This window comes from Stegodyphus dumicola, chromosome 8 (genome assembly GCF_044657685.1).
Source record: "Stegodyphus dumicola isolate Sdum_Otavi_A_Nest chromosome 8, ASM4465768v1".
Lineage (NCBI taxonomy): Eukaryota > Metazoa > Arthropoda > Arachnida > Araneae > Eresidae > Stegodyphus > Stegodyphus dumicola.
In genome coordinates this window covers 119521231-119546256 of record NC_140775.1, presented here as the reverse complement: position 1 = coordinate 119546256, position 25026 = coordinate 119521231, and the positions used below count along the sequence as shown (strand labels likewise).

The following is a 25026-nucleotide window of genomic DNA, read 5'->3' as shown; positions in this document are numbered from 1 at the left end:
TTACTTGCGATATTTGGTGAAAGTTTGCCATAAATTAAACAGACATAATTTAATCGAATCTAAACGCGTACAAAATGTTTCTTAGTTAATGATAATGATAAACACTTTTGCTTAAATAGCCTTTTTATACTTCCGTGCAGTTCTTTTTGTTGAAAAAAGGTACTTCCTTCTCATGCAAATTACATTTTCCTCTTTTTAAAAATGGATATATTTATGAAAGTAGATTGTTAGTATATTGTATCTCATTAAAATCTTTATCAGGATAACTCTCTTTTAAGAACTAAATCCTGAGATTTTTCATGCTTATTTTCTTAGAATAATAACATTGAAATTTCAGTGATAAAATGCAGCTTTTAAATTTTTCTTCCAAAGAGCTTACTAGTGTTGAATAGTGTATTAACAAAATAAGCTGCTGAAGGGCATTTAAAGTAGTGATATATTTCAAGTAATAAATATTCTTCTCTGGAGAGAATAAGTTAAAGTTAATTACAGAAAATTTATAGCTTAATCAGTGCTTATGTACAAGAGGATTAGCGACTGTAAACAACTGAACAGTCATTGCCTTAAATGTAGTTAATATAGTGCAAATGTTTCAGTTTTTAAAGGTGAGAATTTAAACAACACTGATGAGACTCCTTGTTTGTTTTCTATAAAAATATAAGAAATAAAAATGCATTTCGTTCACTTAATTGATTCGACTAGTAAAATGGTAAAACAATTTCTTTTACAACAGTGTAACAAAATGTGCGAAATATATTCTTTTAACTTGTGAAAAAAATATTTTATTCAGAATTACTTTGTTTTTTCCTGATTTTCCAAGTTTCGTACTTTTAGTGTGACATTTTCCTTAATTAAAGCTATATAAACGCTTTGGTTATTCTTTGAATTCTGTGAGCTTTGTTATGTCAGCAATAGCTTCATCCAGAAGAAGATTTGCTTTTCTTAGAAGCCCAGATTTTTGTATTGAATCTTATTGCTTAAAAGTAATAAGATTCTTATTAAAGGTATACGATTCATCTTATTAAAGTAATACAATTTATCTTATTTAAGTAATACGATTCATATTATTAAAGTATTTTTCATCTTATTAAAGTAATAAGCTGAAGTAATCTTATTACTTAAAATTGATGCATTTTTTATTTTATGCTTTTCTATTTGGTTAAGCCATTTCTAATAAATTGATTAAACATAGGCGAAATAAGTTTACGGAATTTTGAGCAATCAATAGAATGTCGGCAAGTGACATATCGGTAATGCTTATTTTCTTCAGCTGTGTCGGACTTAATAGAAATGTTGTCTCAAAATGGGGTTTTTAGCCTGATATTTCCTGGGAGCTATCCGCTTTGAACTGCTATGAAGCTTTATCTATAATTAGTCATATCTTAGTTGCCGAGAACTTGTTCTGGAGCAATTTGACATGAACGGTCGGACACTGCCCAAGACACATGATAGCGGTAGATTGATATCACGCAAGAAGAGGAAGCAGACATACACAAACATCCAAGTCTTCTGCGAGATTCGAACCAGCACCATGGATTAGCAATCAGCATCCGAACCAATATACCGTCCTCAGAGCGACCTGTAATTAAACACAAACACTTATTTTCAATTTACTCATTTAGGATAAAATATAATGGCAAACACTTATGTTGTCTGCTTTATAGCTGATGTTATCAAACGCGTTTTCTCATGGTAGACAGCTAGGATTTCAAGTTGATATTGGGGGACATAATGGTTAAATAAATTTGGGTTACTTGAATACGGTGGAGCACGCAAATGCCCATTATTTAACGAGAGGAGTGCCTTTATGGAGACCGTTGTAATGGATACTAGTACGTATTCACACTACATTTCTAGAAAACAATGAAATCATCCATGATATTAACACATTCACCAAACTTTGAACTTCATTCGAGTTATTGGTGTTCAGCAGTCTTAACTATTCAGCCACTGGTAAATGGGGAACATTACGAAAACTCTGTTGTCAGGAAATGAACTTGAGATCAACTATTACAGGCTACACAATTTAATGTTCATTAGCATTAAATTGTGTAGCTTGCTTTCTCCTACTATAGTTTATTTTATTTAATTTACACGTTTTACAATTGGAGTTTTAGTGCACGTTTAAACATTATACTCTTAAACTATGAATATTATGATATCGTTATTTCAAAAAATATTTACTGTTTAATCTAGAGAAAATGTCCTTATGGAAAGTTTTAGGACGCGAATGAAATAGCCGTAAAGTATGGAAGTCTAAAAAATTCAAGGAGGCATGCTTAAAAATTGGGATGTTAAAATGTTATCAACATTCGATATCAAAAGTATATGTTTGGCGCTGTAGACTAGGCATTAAATGAAGTATTCATCATTTTAGTATTTATGTTTCTTTTACTTACTTCAAAATCTTAGATGTATTAGCAGTTTTTCACTAGTTTATTGTTTGAATTAATATTTTATCTACCATTAATTGTATGTGTACTGAACATTCAATGATGGTAGTTTTTAGTTCTTCAAGATTAATCTTGAACAGGAGCTTCTATTTTATTGAAATAACGTGCACAATGTTATTTTTACCTTTTATGAAAGCACACTCATTGCTGTGAATATTTATGGCTCTCTAAACAAAAATAGGTGTTTTGTATAACATGTAGATCAGCGTTTTGAATTGCTGAAGTATTCATTAATCTCGTTACTTTGTTGAAAAACAACAACCTACACGTTTATGTGAAAGAATGAACTCGCAGACATTAAATCAGATTTAATATTAATTTTGAAGAGAAACTTAATTGATTTGGGTTATTTTTACACGGATATTAATAACCCGATTTAAATTTTTTTAGAATAAATCTAGAGAGAAACCACAGTGTAAAACTAGAACAATTAGGATTAGGATATTCATGATTTCTTTATGGACCAAATACTTTTCATACTAAATTCAGAGCTAGCCCATGTCAGAGAACTTAACATTTTACTATTATCGCAATTTTTAATTACTTGAAACACAGAAAGCACACAATTTTTGCTCTCTGGTTATCATTTAAACAGTAATTTCTATTTAGAGAAATCTCAGATGACACAAAATTGTGACTATTTTCATTAGATTCTGACCTTAATTTTAATACATTCTGCATTTATGAATATATTTAGAATTACAGAAAACATTAATTTTTGCAGCAACCTATTTTAAGCATAACACATGCGCCAAGCGTCTACAGAGTTTTAGGAGTATTTTCAACTGGTCTCGTTATACGTGTTGAATAATTATTAGTGACACTGATTATTGCGGATCTCAGCATTGTTGTTACGTTAGAAACATAGTAAGAAGAGTATTTCGAAAAGTCCCGAACTGTTACATTATTATTTTATGTTACGCTATCATGCATGCATTATCTACCTGACTTGACTAGAGCTCAAAAATTTGCTCAAAAAATAAGAACTTTAAATTTACATCTACACAGTCCCGCTAGCAGAATGTTCTCACAATGCTTTTTGGTTCAGCAAAGAATACTACAGTTATTTTTTTTTTATTATTATTTTTTTTTTCAAATTTAATAAACCTGCAATAACTGAATGATATAAAAGCAGTAAGGGCGCTTCTTAATAATTTAAATCTTTATTTTATTTTAATTACATACCTAACTGAAATAATTAAGGCCGCTTAATTAATTTTTTGTGACAAGAGCGCTTCTTAATAATTTAAATCTTTATTTTATTTTAATTACATATCCAATTGAGAGAATTTAAGCCCGCTTATGTAATTTTTGTGAGCATTTTAAATCTTAGTTTAATTAGCAAGAAATATTTCTAACGGCATATTTTACGTACCCAATTACAGAATAGTTTGGTGTTGTTTAAAGTATTGCCTTTCAGAGAAACGATACTTATTAACTTTCTTTCTTCTTTCTTTCCATCACTTAATAAGACTGATATTATAGTATACCCTTAACTTCAGAATAATTTACCCTTAAGTTAACCTCCCTATAGTTATTTCCTTACATATATCTTACTGTTGTTTAATTGTAGCATCGTAAAATTAATAGATTACAATGAATAAAGATGGAAAAGTAGAATTAAATGAAGTATGATTATTATTTCAAATAAACATAGTGATAAACACATAATTTTAAATCTAAAAATAACTTTTTTTACATGCTACAAATATTTTCAATATCAACTTCAATGGAAATGCAAAGTTGAGTAAATTGATGAATTTTAATAAACTTTATACTCAAATATATAATGAACAAATCAAAGTCATATTGCAATTTTAAAAATTAATAAAAAATAAGCAATCATTTTAAGATTCTGTTGTTTAAACCTCACTATTAATGTGATCACTCAGCCTGCTTAGTTCAGCTCAATGTTTAAGTAATGATCTAATTTGGAGAGATTAAATATTAAATCAGGAGCAGTTATTTACCATAATTACTTTTTATATACGTAAAAAAATAAGAATACTGCTTTCAGAAGTCCAGTGCTCTTAAATCCAACTAACGTTTTTATGCTCATTGCATAATTTTTTATGTTTTTCTGTCATTGAAAATCAAAAGGAGCAATGTATTCTTTTTTAAACACGACTTTCCAGGAAGCATCAGTAGAAAACGGAATAAATTGTTCTTCCCTAGAGAATGATAATTTTGAAGTTGCTTCAAAGAAATGTCCATTGAAAAGATCTTAATTACATACGTCCTCTTCACTTCATTTGCAAAGGAATATTTAAACACTTCTTAGAGTCCTTTTAAATAGGTGCCTACATTCATTTTGACTTTGACTGTAGGTTGAAGACCAATTTAATTTACGAAATAAATCGTAGCGTCTCTAATGTTTCGGTCTGAATTTTTCAACATGTTATTCTCATAAATTTAACTTAATTAATTAATAATCATATAATTTAGTTTAAATTAGTCAGGTATTCTAAAAGAGTTACGGAACTGTTCTGTTATTCTAAACTGAGACCTATCAGCTATTTCTGAAAAAATATCATACAAATATATAAATCCTTGAAGCCTTTAAATTTGTAAAATTGCAAACTTAACTGAAACGGATGGTTTGAAACGAACATAAGCTTCATGTAAGCTTAAGCCCTTAAGCTTCACATTCGTTCTCGTTTGTACATATTATTTGAGATAGACAGCTCAAATAATGTATTATTTGAGCTGTCTATCTCATCACATAAGTTTCTGAATTGTCGGGAGCTTATTGCATTGAGTTTAATGAAATTAATAATTGTTGCCAAGTCATCTTCTCTCAGTGACTATGGAAACGTTTTGCAATTTACCTTTTATATATGAATGTAGCCATGGCTTTAATCTATACGGCGTTGTCTTTCTTTGTTCTCAGACCTGTGTAGCACCTTATCAACAAAGGTTTGTCCGTATCTCTAAGAACACTACAGCACTTGTTCCAGTCAATGTTCCTTTCGGTAAAATAATCATTAAAAAGTCCTTTCTATGAAAGAACAACTTGGTAAGAAATTTTCATCGAATATTTCCCTCTTATATTCCTTTTAATATAAAGCAAGATTGAAAGTGTTAGCCCAACTATGCTCTAGTCAGTATATACAGAAAACAATCGATTATTTTTATGCTCTCAATTACAGCTGACTCGATAACATAATATATTTCCTTGATTCTCAGAAAGGTTGCATTGTTAAAATTTTTGCAACCATATTCAACATAAGAATCTGTTAAAGTTTCAACATTTATTTGTTTTTTAACATTTTTAGCGACACGAGTTTTTTTCTACATAATATTTTAACTTCATTTTCACTATCTATGTCAGCTGATAATAGATAAGATTTTGCATTGAGCATTTTAGATAGTAGCTGGAAGAGTATTAATCCTTTTTGTCTGCAGTTGGGATATTTCATTTTTAAGTGACTTAACAGTAATGAAACTTACGTATAAATATGCATGTGAATGCTTTCAATTTTTTTTCCATGGAAGAATTATATGGAAATTTCATACTGTTTATCGGTCATCTCTCACTATAATAACAGCTTTACTCTAGCCATCAGCTTTTAGACTTCCTTAACAATTATTAATGTAAATGTCAAATCAGAGCCAGTCTACGAGAGCTTCAGCTCGGTATACAGACTACTTATTAACCAGTTAATTCATTTTTATGTATATTGTAAGGATCTTAAGTTTTACTAACGTTTATTTTATTTTAAAACTGTACTATCACTTCTTATTTTTTACTTTCGGCTAGAATTAAATGTGTTAACTTCTTTATGCAAATTGTACTTGCTAACGCCCAAGTATTTAAGTTGTGGCTTTTTGGCAAGAGCTAGAGAGAGAGGGAAAGTGAGCCGCCTTGCCACTGCACTCTGTACCAGTTTTCAATCAGTTGCTGCTTGCCTTTAAGGCCGGAGGTTTAATCCTCTTGATATTGAAAACGTATTGTAGTTTCGGCAGTTTGCTTACTACATACGTAATCTTTTAAAAGACCAGTCTTAGTGTTAGGCATTTGTAAACTAATTCAAAGTTAACTCTTATTTAGAATTTTAGTTAGTAGTTTTATATTCTTACATTCAGGCCACAAGTGGTTGGTCTCTGTATCCCGAAGTGCAGAGAATAAAGGGTAAAGTAAACCCTTCCTGCTTGTGTCGTCCATTCCACACATACTTGAACATAGCTTGAGTAAGCTCCCTGTTCTTATTCAGAACACATCATGTTCCCTAAACAAGTCAAAAGACATAGCAGTCCTGATAATATAACACTTTTATATTTTGCAATTCAAAAAGAACAAAAGTTATTTTAAAATAAACTCTGCAATTAACCTTGTTTGAATTTCACATTTGCAAGGAAAGAGAACTACGTAACTTATTTATGACTTTCTCAATATTAAATATTTGATGTGGGCACCACAACACTTGGCCTATTAAATTATATACATTTTTTGCTGCATTTCATTTAAACGTATTTCCTAGAATTACATTAGAGATGTACTTCTTATGGTCTCTTTGTGGCAAAGGGAAAATACATAGAAACTCAAAACATCTTCATTGAAATTTTTAAAGTATTAAAAAATAAAACACCAAATACAGTTAAAAATAGTTTAAAAGACAGTTTTTACAGTTAGAGCTTCTATGCAAAAACATGCCATTCGGCCAGCGGGCAGAAAGAAACTTTTGGGTGCACAGAATTGATCACAGCATCACAGAACAAGACGAAAAATACTGAACAGCCGCCAGTATGGTTTTATTGCAGGAAAAATCCGTTGACCATACTTTGTTAGCACAATCATGCTCAATAAAAGAGAAAAAATGCACTCACTCATAATTCAATTGAAACCATGCATAGAAAATCATGCTTTGTACATAGATGGCTACAAAGAATAGCAAGGTACTGGCTGCAGTTTCTGCGAAATGCTAGGGAACAATGTAATCCAGACCTGGTCACGCAGGCTAAGTTTCGACAACTCAGTCTTTCAAGCCGAGCTCGTTGCTCTTAGAACAGCTATACAGCTGATTTTTCTTAATTCTATGACTTGTTTTCCCTTGGAACTTTGGGGGACGTGATTCTAGGCACTAAAAATGTGTACTGGATCTAAGCAGGCCGGCAAACATCTTTCCTAAGAGGAACGTCTATGCAGACAGCGGAAAACAGAAAAGAAAATTCAGCAATCCTTTTCCAATTATTATGGTAGCTTCAACCATCTTTTTTTTTCTTCTGCAGCTTGAATTAGTTATTAGTTATTTACTATTAGTCGTATTGCATTTCTCCTGATATTATAACGACTGCCACCACTGTAATTTCACAATTGCTTGTCCTCAATGGCAGATTTAAACCTTTAGAATATTTTCCTTATTTATCAGCACTTATGCTATCGATTTATTGTTTTTCTCTCCATTAATAATAATTTTCTTGCGACTCAGCCGTCGTATATGCCTCAGGTATTCATACAACATTTTCGGAACTGCTGTTCTAAAGGAATGCGTTTAAAAGAAATGTTTTGTTTGAATTTATGTTGGAGAAATCTTCTGTTTAGGCTTCAAAGGCTGAAAATATAAAGTAATAAGGATTCGGTTACATCCTTCAGCCGGCAAGGTATGCTTAAGATATATTTTTCTCTATATTTAAGTCAACAAAGAACATATCTGCTGGCTGAAGAGTTACGCACAAGAGAGTAATCTCAAATTTGTCAAACGAATCTTTACTAGTGATAAGACTTGCATTTACTATTGGTGATATTTGAGACTGTTTTAGTTGGAACCTAGAGGGAAATTAATAATCATTTACCTGAATAAAAGAAACTTCACCTAGGATCGCCATATTTCGTATTTGACAATTAAAAGTAAGACCATTTGTCGTGGATCCGTTTACTTTTAGTTATTGTTATCGGGAGTAAATAATGTAAGAATATGTTCTACTTAAAGTAAAAACAAACAGAGCAAATTCATCATATTCGGCTATAAGAAAATTAGACCACGTAAGAACTTATGGTGTCTCTTTAGCACAATGTAAATATGCTCAAGGTGTTGATAGCAAATGAAAATGTTACTATCTTTACAAGCATTAAACTCTTCACTCGTAGTTTTGCTAATTGCATTTTACTGCGTAAAAAATCGAGAAAGAAAATTTTTACAGTTCATGACATTTTTGTGGGAAAAGGTAGCAAGAGAGCAGTTGAAAAAGCACTTATGAATTGGTATTCTAATCTTAATATATTCTATTTGAATAGGGGACAGTTATAATTAGTACTTTCAGTGTTCGTTTTTCACTTACATATTGTAATCTGCTATGCATAACACTTCCATACTGCTACCTCAGATCAGAAGAATTTAAGGTATACGATGAACCTAGTGAAAGAAAAATGTGCAATGAGAGGATTATAAGAGTAAATATCTATTACCTTTAATATTATCAGCCGATTTTTTTTTACATTGAAAATCTTTTTCAGTTTCTTAAAATGAAATCTTACATTAAAAAGCATAATTCTGACGCTTGCAAAAATTCAGGAAACTTTAACAAAGAACGAAGATCATTCTGAAAATTGGATTCTACGAAATCATTCATAAATCCTCTAGGCATGAGATATTAAGCGTTAGAAAAAATTATGTAGAAAATTAAACTATAAAAATTTGTTTTCGAAAATGTCCTTTTTAAATTAATTAAGCCATAAAATGTCTATATGCATCACAGCCTAAATTCGCACATATAGAGTGCATGCGAGAACATACATATATTGGATTGTCATGCATTTTTTTTCCAATTTCTTTAATTTTTATCTTATCTTAAAACGTGCTGAAAAATCAGACACTACTACCATTTTATATTCGTGTTTAAAGATTTCTTGCCAGCATTTTGCTGGTATGCCAATCTCTAGTAAAAATCACCGAGTCATGAATCGAAGAATTGATAGAGCAACCTTTACACCATGGTTGTTGAAAGAAAAGCTCGCACATTGTTGAATACAAACTGAAAATGATAATAACCAAGCATTCGATCAGAAAAATGCAGTAGGAATAGTAAACTTCAGCCAAGCAAATAAATAACAGTTTTAGTAAATTCACTGATGTGAGGGCGAGCGTTCTCGCCTTGAAGAAGGACACCGTATTACCGACAATGACACATTGAACTGCGAACCACTGCAATCTCCGATTGCAAAACTCTGTATTAACGTTTAGTTGATTATATATATTGCGTGAATATAACCCGAATTTGGACATGCTCGTTTCTTGATACCATGAAATGCCCATCCCGTGACAAGTCAGAGCTTGAGGTTCCCTCGAATGGGATAGCTAAGGATTGAGAGAGAACAGTTAGAACGGAGATAAGACGCCTTAAGGATTTGAGAGAACTGGGGCACAGTAAGGAGAAATATTATATAATATAGGATTGAAATCATGTGTTATGTAATAAAACTTTCCACGGGCAAGACTTATATAACGAAACAGTTAAATTCATCTTATATATAAGGACTACGAAATTACGCAATGAATACAACAATACAATACATTGCAAGGAGAGAATAATAATGAACCATACATAATGCTTTTTAATGAACTTAGAGTTGGAGAAGGATGGGATAAACTATTTGCATGAACTTACTATTAACTCTGTAAGGATTATGTTAATTTTATTAACAGTTAAATTTTGAGTTCAACTTCCTTTCCTATTGATTCTTAATTTCAACTTACCGCTTCTGGCCAGAACGTAGTTTTAGAATCACGTTTGAATGCTAATGAGGAAGGGCGATATTTAACCGCAAAGTTGTACTGCCTTAAAGGGAGAGATACCAGATATTCTGGTTGTACGCGGCCACCTTTTTCGGCTACTCTCTCGTAAGCTATTATTACGCTCGGCCGTACTTTAGGTCTTTGATAGTTTCGAGTCAATTAGCATTAAGGGGCCAACTTTGTTAGTATTTTGATAGGTTCAGCTGTATCTCTTAACATTAGTTTGATTCTTAGTCTCTTAAGTTCATGCCCAAGTGTCGGCTTAATTATACAACTCCAAGACGGAGTTCTGTTAAATCTTATTTGAATAATAAAGGGTCTTTTAACCCTCCCCAAGTTTATTCCTTGTCTCACGAACTCAAGCGATTACTCGTTTACTAGTTCTTAAGATTCTTCACTTTCAACTGTAACTCCGAATTACACAGTGGAGAATCCTACAAAGCATATAGTAACTTTATCTTAGTTTTACGCTTAGTGCAGGTTCTGAAGTCTTAATTTTGATTTTAAACAGCAAAATGTAATTTTTCTTAAATGTAATTTTTCTTAGGGATAGAGTCAAGGCAACATTATTTTTACTACACCCCAGGTGGTCGTCATCAAAATAAATGCTACGAATTTGTATTATATGAAGTATGACTTTAAATTTATGAGAAGATAGCTACTGGTACCATTAGCTTGATTTCCTTCCTCTCATTGTTATCGCCTGAGCACGAGCTTCTCTTTCGACATTTGCACTTCTGTAGCTGAAGAAGACGATTCTGTGTGTAAACCACCGGAATTAGTCCTGGAAGTTTACGATTATTACACTGATTCTTGTTCTCTTGACACCTCCGATAATCTTATAGCTATTAAAGAGAACACAAATTACGAATCTTTTTAAGTCGGTGTTTTGCACAGCGGAAATGAATTGCAGTTGCAGTTTGAAAAGTACATTATAAAATTCCATTTATTGAAATTAAAATAATTCATCCATTTTAATCATACGTTTCACTTTGTTTTGTTTTGGATGACTCTAAACAAAGCATTTTATGTAATGAAATTTCTATGGTATATCAATGAATGTAAGAGCTATATTCCAAAACTTAAAAATTTATTTTCATATGAGTTTATTCTATTTTCATATTCGTGAAAGAAATAACCCTTATGTAGAAAAAAGATGAGCAAAGCAAATATTTCATTCAATTAGGCACAATCAAATTTGATCTCTTGGAGGAGAAAAAAACTATTTCTTTCTTGTTTTTTAAAGACTAATCTTGTGTTCTTTTCTGCAACGAAGACTAAAGTTATAGCTGTGGAAGGATAAAAAAAATGCTGCCACTTTTAATTTTCTCTTTGATCATTCTATAAAAAATCTTCTGTGTCAGCTAAAAATCTTCTTGTCACCGCTCAAAGAATAACTCGATAAAATAACGCCTCTCACTTTTCTCCTTTGATGTTCTGCTACTTTATAAATTAGATTCATTCTTCTTTTTTGTATTTTATTCCATTTTATACGTGCTTTGCTATTAAAACGATTTAAAATTAGGAACATTTCTTGTGAGCTAACAATTAATTTTCTAAATAACCATTACTGAAAAAGAAATAAGCTTGTTTTGCATAATTGTTATATTTACATATTTTGCAACGTCAGAGGAATCAAACTTTTGAAGGATTATAATATAAAAACTAAACTAAATTTTTTTTCATCAACCGCAGTTCATGAAGTTCCTCTTGTAACTCAAGTTCACCATCAGCGAAATTTAATCTCAAATGCAATCAATGCCCAGTCTAGGATGTTTAGATCTAGTGGGTCCTTAAACTGAAATTGAATACTTTTTTTTATTTCTTCTTAAATGATTAACACGCAGAACAAAATCATCATCTTCTAAGTGACTGCTAACTGAGGCAAGGTTTGGAATGGCGTGAAATGTTGAGACTTTATGATTGAAGTGTTCCTAAGAATACATTGACGGCTCCCTTGCTAGATATTAAATCACAATTATGTTCTTGCAATTGCCTATTAACAGAATTCAGTTTTTTAAACACATCTCAGAGGTAAAATATGTCTTTCGTTTCATGGCAATGAACTGTTTTTCACTATCAATTTAGTTTAAAATTGATACAATACTGTCCCAAATGACAAAGACGGAACGAAGACAGTTTGACTTTAGACAACCATTGCACCTCTGTGTGAACTACATGACTCTGTATACAGTACAAGGTACTTCTTCATTTTCAGCACTAAATTTCCAAAAGAGACGATCTTGAAGAGCATTAACCTTAATGAAGTTGACAGAGTTTATTTCAAGAGTTAATGTTTCATAAACACGTCCACTAAATCTCTTCGCCACCAGATTCTGAGGGTGAACCAGGCAATATATGCACAATACTTTTAGCAATGCATTTTTGAAATGAGCTATTATGTATCTACCTCTCTATAGACCATGAAGCGCGCCATCAGTAGCTCGAGTAGTTAAATTTCCGAGTGAAATATCTTTTTTAAAAATAAGTTTAGGATTTCATTATATATTGTTTTACATTTAGTATCTGTTTTGAGGAATCTTGCAAAAAGTATTTCTCCTCTGAACTGATTAACATGCATGTATCTTGCATATGTAAATAAAAGTACTTCATTGGCTATTAAAAGTTGACTTACCGAGTTGCAGTGCAAACAGTTTTATTCAAGATAATAGATTAATAGAGCAAGTAGTTGGCTTTCTAGATCTTCAGAAATTTCATCAATGCGTCTCTATACTGTGCTATTATTCAAAGGGAGGTTTTCGGTAATTTGGAATGCATTTTTTTCTTGATACTATAAAAGTTATAACTAACATGAATGGCAAGATAACATTTAAAAAAAATTGATGTTATTTCTGATTTTATATGATGTTATTAAACCGCTACCTTTGTTGCTTGCTTATTTACTAAGAATCTGATCCGATTTGTTTCTTTCTTGAAAATTGTCTCGCAGTTTTCGATAATGCAGTACTGGTTTATTTCTCTTTTCGCTATGCCTGATCTCCAAATGGTGACGAAGCTTATTAGCTTCATGTTATCATTAGTACGTAATCTGAAAACAGTAATTTTAATATTAGTTTCAAATATTTAAAGTTTGAAATGCTTGTAGGCATTGCCGTATCGTGACCTCTTACTAGGAGCAGTGCTTATCCTAGCACAGACTGTATAGTAACACACATTTCTTGAGTTTTCTCAATACCCCAGGAGATGCTTGCCTAAAAATCTACAAGTAATCTTAATATTTACTATTCGTACCCTTAAACTTTAAGCATCAGATGTTGACTATTAAAAATAAATTGCGAATTTAAAATTTTAGAAATACATAATTAAAAAATTAACTGAAATTTAAATTTTTTTATTTTGTTTTCAGAAGGGGGTTTAAATGCACTTCTGCTCACTCCAGGAGCCGCCTCTGCTAATAATTCACTAGAGCAATAACCTTCAATAGCGCAAACAATTTTGTAACACACCGATTACTCACTATAGAACGTATTGAAACTGTAGAATGAAACGACTACGTTTGATTGACTAACTTCTTCCTTATTAGTCGGTGCTAAAATATTGATTTCTTCTTCGAGAATTTTACATGGACGGAATTTTTTTTAACGTTAAATAAAGAAGATTCCAGAAAATACGAGTATCTTCTAACCGCAAGGTTTCTGGACCTTTCTTATTAAATTATTTCACTAAAAGTATTTTATCGTGAATCCCTTAGTTCATATTATGGACACTCAAGGGGAAACATATTTGCTTGTGATACTATCAAAGTTTATATCGATCCCGGTTGGGAAACGTTGGTTTACACTAACAGAAGCTTCGCATCATGTGATTTTACCACGGTCCCGTATGTTATTGTAATGAGATTCGGAATCTTTATATATATAAGCGGCTAAAGTGTGTGTCGCCGATAGTTCATTGGTTGCTTGCGTAAATGTACTAGCTAATGGTTTCTCAAACATTTGATTTTCAAATCCACGTTCATAATTTTCTTTTATTGTTGCCAAAACTAGATAGGAAATACAATACAATGTTGCCAATAAATACATTTTCCTTTAAAATTATTAAATCTGTTTTTGTATTTTAAACTGAATTTTCAGCTGAACGCAAATTGAGCGCGTCAGGGGAAACGTGAATATTTGTTTGCATTGGCAATCATCTGTTTTAAATGAAAACTGCGTCTTAACGTAATTTGTTTTAAGAATGCCTCCTAGAAAATACAGCACTGAAGAGGAGAGAAAAGGAGCTAAAGCTGCAAAAAAAACTGCTTTCTAGACAAAAAAGAACCAATGAGCTGAGAAACACAAAGCTTGTTTCAGTCGCAGAGCAAATGCGCCTTTCTCGACAAAATGAGTCCCTTGAACAAAGGGAGGAGAGAAATGCAAAAAACGACAGAGTAATGCTGACCGAAACGCAAAAAGGATTAAAACAGTTTCAAACGGAAAAACTTTAATTTTTGAGCATTCCTGTGGTGACATGAATATTAAATGTGAACACTGTCAGTCCTGAAACTTCAAGTTAGAAACTAATCGATTTGACAGTGGCAAGAAAGGATTTTTCTCAATGTGGCAAGTACGGAAACACTGTAGTTCCACTAATTGAAAATTATCCACCACTTTTAAATAAATCGTTGACTAATTAGCATTCCAAATAGCAAACAGTACATGGATAGCATTCGATCCTTTAATAGTTCGTTTGCTTTTGCATCCATGGGAAACAGACCAATTGACTTGCCTCGACCAGGACTTTATTGTTTTCAACTTCATTTTCAAGTTTTCCATCAAACTGAAACTTTGCATCCTTCTGACGAGAAAGGAAAGTTTGCCCAATTATATATACTTGATCCCTCAGAAGCCAGTTCGGCACGTTTAGAATGGAATAAAAGAGTTCCTGAGACCTTACTTAATGAAATGGGGAAGTTATTTCAAGACATTAACCCATTTGCTTCTGCATATAAAATGATGCACAAAGTTGAAAACAAGTTGGCCTCTAATGCTATAGCAAGCAATGAGCCAGCAATTAGCATTGCCATGGCCATTGTCTGTGATCGTAACTTAGATCAAAGGCGGTATAATGTCCAGCAAGCCAACGGAGTGGCTGTCATATTTGGAAACACTGATGGAGAGCCACCACATGAGCGAGATTTAATAATTTACCCAAAGGCTCAACCTGAACAAAAACTGAATTAAAGCGAATCAGCACGTGGGATCCAAATCTTGACCCAATGATGTATCCTTTACTTTTCCCACGAGGAGAGCAAGGCTGGAAGCCTAAACGTAGCTTAAATAATCCTGGAAAAAATAGATCGCAAATTTCAGAAATGGAATTTTATAGCTATATGTTGTCAGTTCGAGACAACTTTAATCCGCTTAATGATGGCAGGAAAATTAACTCATCAACTCTTTTGTGAGTATTGCCGAATGGATCCTGGGAGGCTTTGCTACATTAGAACTCACCAAAAAGATCTTAAAACTGAAAAATACAATGGTCTCTCTGACTACTTAATTGGAGAAAATACTGAAGTTCCTGGGAAAGAGATAGTTTTTCTATCTTCCTTTGAAGGCAGTCCCAGGAACATGCAACAAAGATTTCAAGATGCAATGTCTATTGTTACAAACTTTGTTAAGCCAGACCTTTTTGTAACAATGACATGTAATCCAAATTGGGATGACATCCAGAAGAACTTGAAGGACGGTCAAACAGCTACTAATAGATCTGATATTGTAGCAAGAGTTTTTAACATTAAGTTAAAATCCCTGTTAAAAGATTTAAAAGACGGACTCTGGCACAGCCCAAGCTATGGTATACGTCATTGAGTTTCAAAAAAGGGGACTGTCCCACTGTCACATTTTAATAATTTTAGACAGTGAATCAAAGCTTAAAAGTGAGGCTGATATTGACAGAATTGTCTGTGCGGAAATTCCAGACAAAGTCAATTCGCCAAGCCTTTTTGAAATTCTAACAAAGCACATGATTCATGGTCCGTGTGGATTAATGAACCCAAACTGCGTCTGCATAGAAAATGGCAAATGTAAAAAAGAGTTTCCTAAAGCATTTGCTTTCACAAATAAAGATGTGAATGGATGTATAAAATACTGACGTAGAAGAACGGAGCCTACAATAATTGGCAATAAAGTAATAGATAATTCGTGGATTGTGCCACACAATCCTTATTTACTTTTAAAATACAATTGCCATATAAACGTAAAAGTTTGTGCTTATATTCAAAGTGTCAAATACCTTTATAAATACATTTATAAAGGACATGACTGTGCACGAGTTGAACTAAGGAATCAAACTCAGGATGAGATTTGCAAATTTGTGGACTCACGTTATGTTAGCGCCCCCGAAGCGGCATGGCGAATATTTGGTTTCAGTATGCACTATCAGAGTCATACAATTTACAGATTACAAGTGCATTTGCCTGATGAGCATTATGTGTGCTTCAATGCTGAAGATTTAGAAGGAGCTGTTGAAAGTGCAGCAAATTTGACTGCTTGGTTTGAACTTGATGAGCACAATGATGAAGCTAAGGAATATTACAATCGTGATATCCCTGAACATTTTGTATGCAATGCAAAAGCCCCAGGAAATTGGTGCCGGCGCCAACGTGGCGGAGACAAAGTAATTGGAAGAATGTACATTGTCAATCCAGCTGATAAAGAACGCTATTGTTTACGGCTTCTTCTTTTACACGTCAAGGGTGCCACTTCTTTTGAATACCGTAAAACATTTAATGAAATGGAATATTCGACTTTTTATGAAGAGGCAAAGGCTCGCGGTCATTTAAAAGATTACTAGTTTTGGAAAACAACACTAGCTGAAGCTAAAGAATTTTTGAATTCAAGGCAGTTTTGCCATCTTTTTGCATATATATGCAAATTTGCCGACGATTTTTTTCAGCATACTGAATTATGGAATCAGTTCAGGCAACACATGAAGGAAAGTTTTTGTCATAAAATCCATCCTAATAATGAACATTTGCCACATTTTAATTGTGAAAATTTTGCCCTTCTTGAAGCACAGAGTGTTTTGCAAGAACACTCCTTAAAATATTCAAGCTTAAAAGATCCTCCTGCTGATCTTGCTATGCAAGAAAATCAATATGATCTGGAGGAAGAGATGGCACTTGCAGAAAGAGATAAAGAGACTTTTAATGCTCAACAGAGGTCAGCGTATGATTGTATTTTAACTGCTTTAGATGCGCCAATCAATAGTGGCAAACTGTTTTTTTACGATCCTGGAGGATCTGGAAAAACATATCTTTATACAACTCTGTTGAGGTATTGCAGAGGAAAACAAATTTCTGTCCTCTCTGCTGCTACAACAGGCGTAGCCGCAAATTTATTACTTGATGGAAAGACAATACACAGTCTTTTTGGATTGCCAATTCCATTAAATGAAACATTAGTATCTAATATAAAATTAAATACTGAAAAAGCAAACCTTTTAAGAGAAGCAATGCTCATAGTAATTGACGAATGTACCATGGCTTCAAACCATGTTTTGGATACAACTGACAGGTTGTCAAAAGAAATGATGAAAAATGATTATCCATATGGAGGAAAAGTTTTACTTCTTGGAGGTGACTTTAGACAATGTCTATCAGTATTGCCTCATGCTCCACAAGCTGCAATAATACAAAATAGCATCAAATTTGCAAAACCATGGGATTTATTTAAGAAACTCCCACTGACAATGAACATGAGGTCAAAGACCCCGAATATAGTGAGTGGCTTTTAAAACTTGGAAATGGAACTCTTTCTGATAATAATGGATTGAGTGAAGACGTTGTCGAGATTCCTTTGTCAATGATATGCAAAGATAGTTTAGTGGATTGGGTTTTGGATACTAAAATCCAGCGTGGAAACATCAGTGAAATTAGTGAAAGGGCAATATTGTGTCCTAAAAATTCTGATCTAAACAAACTAAATGATGATGTCTTAAATATCATAGAAGGGAACGACACGACATATTTAAGTGTTGATTCTGTTGTAGCTGACAATAATGCGAGTGCCAACAACTTTCCAACGGAATTTTTAAATAGTATGTCGCCTTCTGGCATGCCACCTCACATATTGAGGTTAAAGTTTGGAGCAATTATTATGCTGTAAAGAAGGCTAGAGGTTCTCCAATTCAGAAATAATGTAATAATAGCTAAGTCTTTGACTGGCTCCTCTAAAGGTAAAATACATGTCATTCCAAGAATTGATTTCGCTCCGTCTCCAACAGGGTTGCCGTTTCAATTGAGACGTAGACAATTTCCTGTGAAACTTGCTTTTGCTATGACCATCAATATGTCTCAGGGCCAAACGCTTAAGCGTGCTGGCATTTTTTTACCTGAGCCTGCATTTGCACATGGTCAAATTCATGTTGCCTGTTCAAGAGTTCGTGAAAGAACGGACGTAAAATTAAAAATAATTGATGGCCCTCTGCAAGGCGAGCTTATAAATGATAGAAAGATCTACACAAGAAATATTGTGTACGAAGAGATCTTTGACCTGTGACATGATCTTTAAACTCTATTTATTTATATAGCGGTGGCTCTTAAGAAATGTACCGCCAGTGGTTTCCTTCATTGCATTCTACTTTAAACAAGTAGAAGGGGGAAAACTCTGTGGGGCAGTAAGCAAATGAGCGTCCTCGCCGCCTGCCCTGAGTAATTCAGTTTGAATCAGCATATACCTTTGTAGAAATAATTTTAATTTCAATTTATAATATCTAGAACAGCGGTCATTTCGTAGGACCGCCGGGCTTTCTAGTTTTGCATAATGAAACTCGATATCCTCAGAGCAGTATATAAATTGCACTCTCAGCAAAATTTTCTACCATTGCACCTGCAGCGTTCTTAACATTATCTCAACTATTATCGCGTACAGGTGATCATCTAAAATGTAATTTTCTGCTCTGTTCAAAAGCGTATCATTTGCAAAAATTGATTTTTTTTTTTTTTTTTTTTTTTTTTTTACAAAATCAGTTATTTTATGTTATAGAGTTTTGCTCTCATTCCTTCTTTTCGTTTTCTCGTCAGAATGCTAATTTTTAGTTCGCGCATATTCAAATGAGGTAGAAAGAGATAGCATTTAAAGAGAAGTTTTATATTTTTTAATCAGAGCGTAGTCCGCCTGTTGAAAGCCACGCCACTAATTGCATGTTCCATAGCAGCATGTCTTCAGCGTTGCTTTGTTCTTACTAGTGCCTGTCACCCCGATATAGGTTTGGGCCATCTTGCTAATTAATCAGTTCAGCGTAGCCTTTGTTTGACTTACGACCTAACTTAGATTTAATTTGAATTTCTATCATTTTGAGTTACATTCATTCTTAATAAAAGGGGGTTTTATATCCTTCTTACTTTCTCTGTCTTCTTAATATACATAGCGATATATAGCTTAGAATCCAGCTTGAGTCTTGATTTTTAGTTTATGCTTCCCAAGAAAATGAGTCTCTGCACATTTATGCAGTTATTTTCCCGTGCTTCAAAAATTTACCCAAAATTTACTTCAAAAATTTTAGCACTCTATTTATTGTTTTTATATTAACAAACTTCGGCATTCATATTAAAGATGGCGAAGTTTACTTTTTGTTTATGCAGAATCTTTGTTTACACAGTTTGTGATATTCCTCGTCTGCAATAGACTATTCGGTTTTCAGAGCCTACGTTCAAGTGCTCTTCCTTCGGTATGGGCGTATAAAAGTAGACGCCAAATATGAAACATTTGCGATATTTGATCTTGTTATTAGAGTTTCGCTGCCAGTTTTAATAGTGAATTACAAAGATTTTAAAAATCTCTTGGAAATAGAACTGAAATTTCAGAGGTTTGATGTTTTGTATGCTAGTAACCCTTTTGCGGGGAAGCTATCTTATCGCAATTGGGATTTTGGTAACAATGTATTTAATTTCTTATACTAAACAATCTCATGTATTTTTTTTTATTAAAAAACATAATAAGTTCCCCATGTATCACATAGTATCACACGGAGCTTACAGAAGTAAGTATGAAACACAATACAAAATAAACAGAAGAAAAAAACTGAAGTAAAATTAAGGATGATTACAAAGTTTTACAATGAATTGACAAAAAGTGTTAAAAGCACTTCTCTCGGAAATAAATTTGTAAAATTCTGGAGGCCAGTTAATATTAAAATTTTTCAGTCCCAGTTTCAAGACTTACTACATATTTCAACGCAACGGTTTACAAAAGTTTTTAAAATATTATCGAAACCCGCGTTAAACCATTAATAGAAAAGTTACCTAAAATATAAATTATATTTTATAACTATTTAACTGTTAAGAATATAGTTTCCAAATTTTGTAAAGCGAAAAACATTAAGTAAAATATCATAATGAAAGGAGTTGGAATTTTAGATGGAAACAAATAATTTTGTGCTTAATAAAAATTAAATTCAGTATTAGCATTGTTCTATCTACATATAAATGGTCATTCAATTAAAATCTTGACATAATTATTACCTCTTAACAATTTATATATCTTTGATTAGAAATAAATCAAATACGAAGAATATAAAATAGTTTTAAAATCAATAACACTATGCGTGTTAATGTCTAAATTACAAGTTCCATTCCCAAGAGCTTTCTCCGATATTGTTACATTGATGTAAAAATTCATCGTAAAAGCAGGAAAGGTAAGGGAAAAAAACTTTACCCGTTAATCAGTTAAAGGGAAAACTTGGTTGCACTTCATTTCGATCCATAATTTTTTGTTTTGTCATTTTTCTAATTTTCTTCACTTTTAATTGATTTCGGATCAGTCTGTACTTCAAATACTGGAGTGAGTTTTAATTAAGTTTAGCCGAGTTTCATTTCCTCCGAGGTCATGCTTATGATTAAAATCTGCTTGAATATTTTTATTTTATTTCCCAAACTATTTTTCATTGCCATTTATATTGCTTGAATGTTCGTAATGGGTTATTTTTGTTACGAGAATTTTGTATTACATTTTTCGTACTATTTTTAGAAATTACCATTTTAAAGCGCGCATTCTGTAAATGGGAGCACGCATTTTGTAACTGAGTGATCTAAGAATTTGGTTAACAAATGTAAATATTACCAATGAGATATACTAAAAATATATGATTTTTAGACAAATTATATAGTTGGATTAGAAAGTTTGGAAATTATGCATGTCAAATTAGTATACATGCTTTGTATAGGCAAATAAACAAACAATTAATGATACCGTGTCCTACGGAGTATGGTATATTCCAGAAAACATGTGATTGAATGTAATTATGCGTAAGTACTTCTCAAGACGCTATAATTCCCAGAAATCTATTTCTTTAAACTTTCATTTTTTTAAATATACGTTATGTGGCAATAACAGCATTGCGTACTCATAAACTGCTCTTCTTTTCGGCGTTTGATGCTCTTTTTTCCGTTTTCTGATCTTTAAATTTCACGACATTTAGACAAAATCTTCAAACACTATCGCAAATTTCAAGTTGTGAGAATTAAGATTGATTGATTTCTTCCACGATAGTAAATGTATGGTATAGAAAAACAGGGTCGTCATACGTTGCTCTTTTCTAACAAGTAACACTATGATAGCTAAATTGAAACTAAAAAGGTGTTATCCTTTTCTATTATTAAAACTTTCACTGATTCTACATGTCAAAGTCTCATCTACCGACAGCATCAACAAATACAAACTTTGCTTTTGCTATTAATGTCAGTCTAGTTGTTAAAAACTAGTTAAAATAACGATTCAGAACTCAAACCCTAATCAACAATTTGAAATCAGGATCTATAAATAACTAAATCACAAAATGAAGAACTGTTGCTGTCAGTAAAATATTAAGAACGTAAAAAAAAAAAAAAAAAAAAAAAAAAAAAAAAAAAAAAAAAAAGATCTGAGTTTCCGGAGCTACAGAACAGTACCTGTGGTGAAATTATAAGAGCCAATGAACAGCATGCTATCTCATTTGTTGCCAGTAGTAAAGTGTAAAAACTGTCATTAAAAATTTACTATTCAGAGACTACTTTTTAAATCTTCTTACCGTATGAGATCTTTTATAACCAATAACGTCAACAGTGCATGGAGAATCAACTTTTCAGCTATGCTAGATTCATATACATAGAAATAACATATATTTGTATTTGCTGGCTATATTTTTTTTTCCTATTTCGACTGTTTTCTGAAGGGAAGTTTAAGCATATTTAATCACGACAGTTGGAAATCAGTAGGATTTATTGAAAATAGGTTAATAACTTAAAACAAACAATCGTAGAGTCTTTTTTTAGAATTTTTCGATGCCAGGAAACTGAAGAATGTGTAGTGCCTTCGCCAGTATTCGAACTGCGGACCTATCGAGTACGTTTCGAGTGTTCTTCCTGTTACACCACGAAGGCATGCGGAAAGGAGAGAGAAAATACCGTGTACATTAAACATTCTAGTGACATTGAAACAACTCTTTGTGAGTCATTTGAAGGTGTTTAGATGGAATTTGTTTACATTCCCTTTGCATTGCGCGAATAATTTGCGATTGCCTTTACAACATATGACTTTCACATTTACATTGGTATATATTTCATGTTTTTTATGTCTCATTTCGTATAGTATTTAGTTTAAAGGAAATTTTAAAAATTTAGTTCTATTTATAATTAAATATTGTTTGATTTCACTCTACTTGACACTATTTATATTTTTTACAGGTAAGGAATTTGATGGTATTCTGGTGGAAACTGAGATGACATTATAAGTAATAGAGAACAGTTTTAAATGCATGGAATATAAATGTGCGGTGCGTTCAAGTTGTAAGAAATTCTTATTATTTTCAAAACATATGTTTGTTAGTCTTCCATATGCAGCCACTCAACGAATACGTTTTTCATAACTATGACATCCTGTCTGCATGGCTGAATGAGATTTGCAGCCGAGAAATGATTTGCCTTCAGAATAGAATTCCTTCAGTGTTGGTAAAACCAAAAGTTTCTTCGCGAACCAAAAGTTTCTTCAAATAAGGTTAGAGAGTGAGCAATGCTTCAAAACTGGTGACACTAACAAACTTTTGAATACAAGACAGCAGATAAGCAATAATTTTTTGTTGGTATAAAAACACACGTTCAGCCTTTTCAAGATCCATTTCTTGTTCTGCTGGAAAAATTTATATTTTTAAAACTTTTTAAGATGCAGTTTCATTGTAACTACCACTGTCCATCGGTGGACGTTAACAATCATTTATTATCTTCGTGCAATAAAAAATCGTCTGTCCGAACTGTGTGAAGCCAATTTCGTTTGTTTTTACTCGACATTTGACTTTCTTTGAATGGCTGCACCCACAAACGCAAATTATGCATTTTTGTACCTCTGTATCATATATCTCACTGAATTGAAACTTAATTTCGATTGGTTTCTTTACAGGCCAATAGGAGAATGTGGAAGGTTCCTCGAATGTAAAATCTAGCTACTTCATTATCTAGAATGCTTCTTTCACGGGAAGAGGCCAGAAGATTTCTAACAGTGAAGCGAACTTTCCATGATTTCCCTAATCTCAATGAATGACCTAATCTTTTAAAATACTTATTATAATTTCGCATGCTTGCATTTCCAAGGGAAACAATTCGGAGAACTTAGAACTTGAACGCACATCATATTAATCACTTAAATATAATTTATATATGTTTCTATTATTTTAGATATTTATGCTTTTGTGTGTTATACATTTATAATTCCCGAACGAGAACTAAATAAATTGCGTTAGAAAAATCTGACCGCTTTTGTTGGCTTGTTGACCTTAAGCAAGGAAATAACTGTTTTATTTCATGATATTTTGATACATTTTTAAGAAATAGTTCAAGAAAAAACTAAACGTGAATAGCTTTACATGAACTGTTTCCCTTTTTACTAGCTATGCGTCTATAAATTACTAAGTGAGTATTATAAAAATAATTAATCATCATTAAATTATTGTAGATCAAGGAGTAAAAGTAAAAATCAAATAGCTAATTCTTTCTATTTTCATTATTAAAATCTTAGATTATTTATTTTTTCCTTAAACAATGAATACATATTTGCAACTAGAGAAACTATGTTTTTGTTAGTAAAATTGTTTCATAAATTTATATTTTAATTTCGTGTTTATTAAATTGAGGAAAAAGATCGAAACCTAAATATCCTTCTTAACTCCTATATTATTTAATAAAAAATAAAAATTTACATCAACAGAAATTTTAGGTATGATTCTAATTTACAAATGGTGAAATCGATTGTTATAACCCTGTAAATGGTTCAGACTCAACGTCTGGTAACTTTCATACTGATATCTTTAATTTTTCTTCTATTATTTGAGGGGGAACGGATTTAATCTGCAGATTAGGTTAGGACTACATCACAGACAATCAAAATCTGAGTTTAAAGATGTGTCTTACCTGCTCTCGTGGATAATTCTACTACGTCTATAGTCTGACATATTGTTGATTCGACATGTTATTCATTCAATTCATAATTTTTCTTACGACTAGAAGAGAAACAGTTTTAATGAATTTTTTACTTTAAATATATTTTTCTTACTGAGAAAACATTCTAAAAATAGAAAAAAATATTAAAAAAAACTTCAGAATGTCTGGTTATAATTTTTACATATCTTTAAAATTATGTATATGTTAATTATGCAATGTGTTATTATCAGCGAGTACTTTAATGTTTATGGTTCAAAATATAGATCCTATACTGATATTCTGAGTAAATTTTAACCACGTTTATTTCATTTCCTTTCATAAATAGTACTGTATTCCAAATCAGCAATACCGGGTAATCCAAAAAATTACGCATTTTAACTGTCACAAACTGTAGAAATTGCACAATAGAAACTAATACCCAGTTGTAGCA

The 25026-nt window shown here is 32.2% G+C and overlaps 1 long non-coding RNA gene across 1 annotated transcript in view; it reads left to right on the top strand.

The window, feature by feature from the left end:
* LOC118188652 (uncharacterized) overlaps positions 1 to 23858 on the top strand; it is a 32239-nt gene extending 8381 nt beyond the window's left edge. The window contains exons 2-3 of the long non-coding RNA XR_015042889.1: positions 22851 to 22939; positions 23560 to 23858. This is a non-coding gene — a long non-coding RNA (uncharacterized LOC118188652). The remainder of the gene's footprint in view (positions 1 to 22850; positions 22940 to 23559) is intronic.
* The last annotated feature ends 1168 nt before the right edge of the window (positions 23859 to 25026 follow it).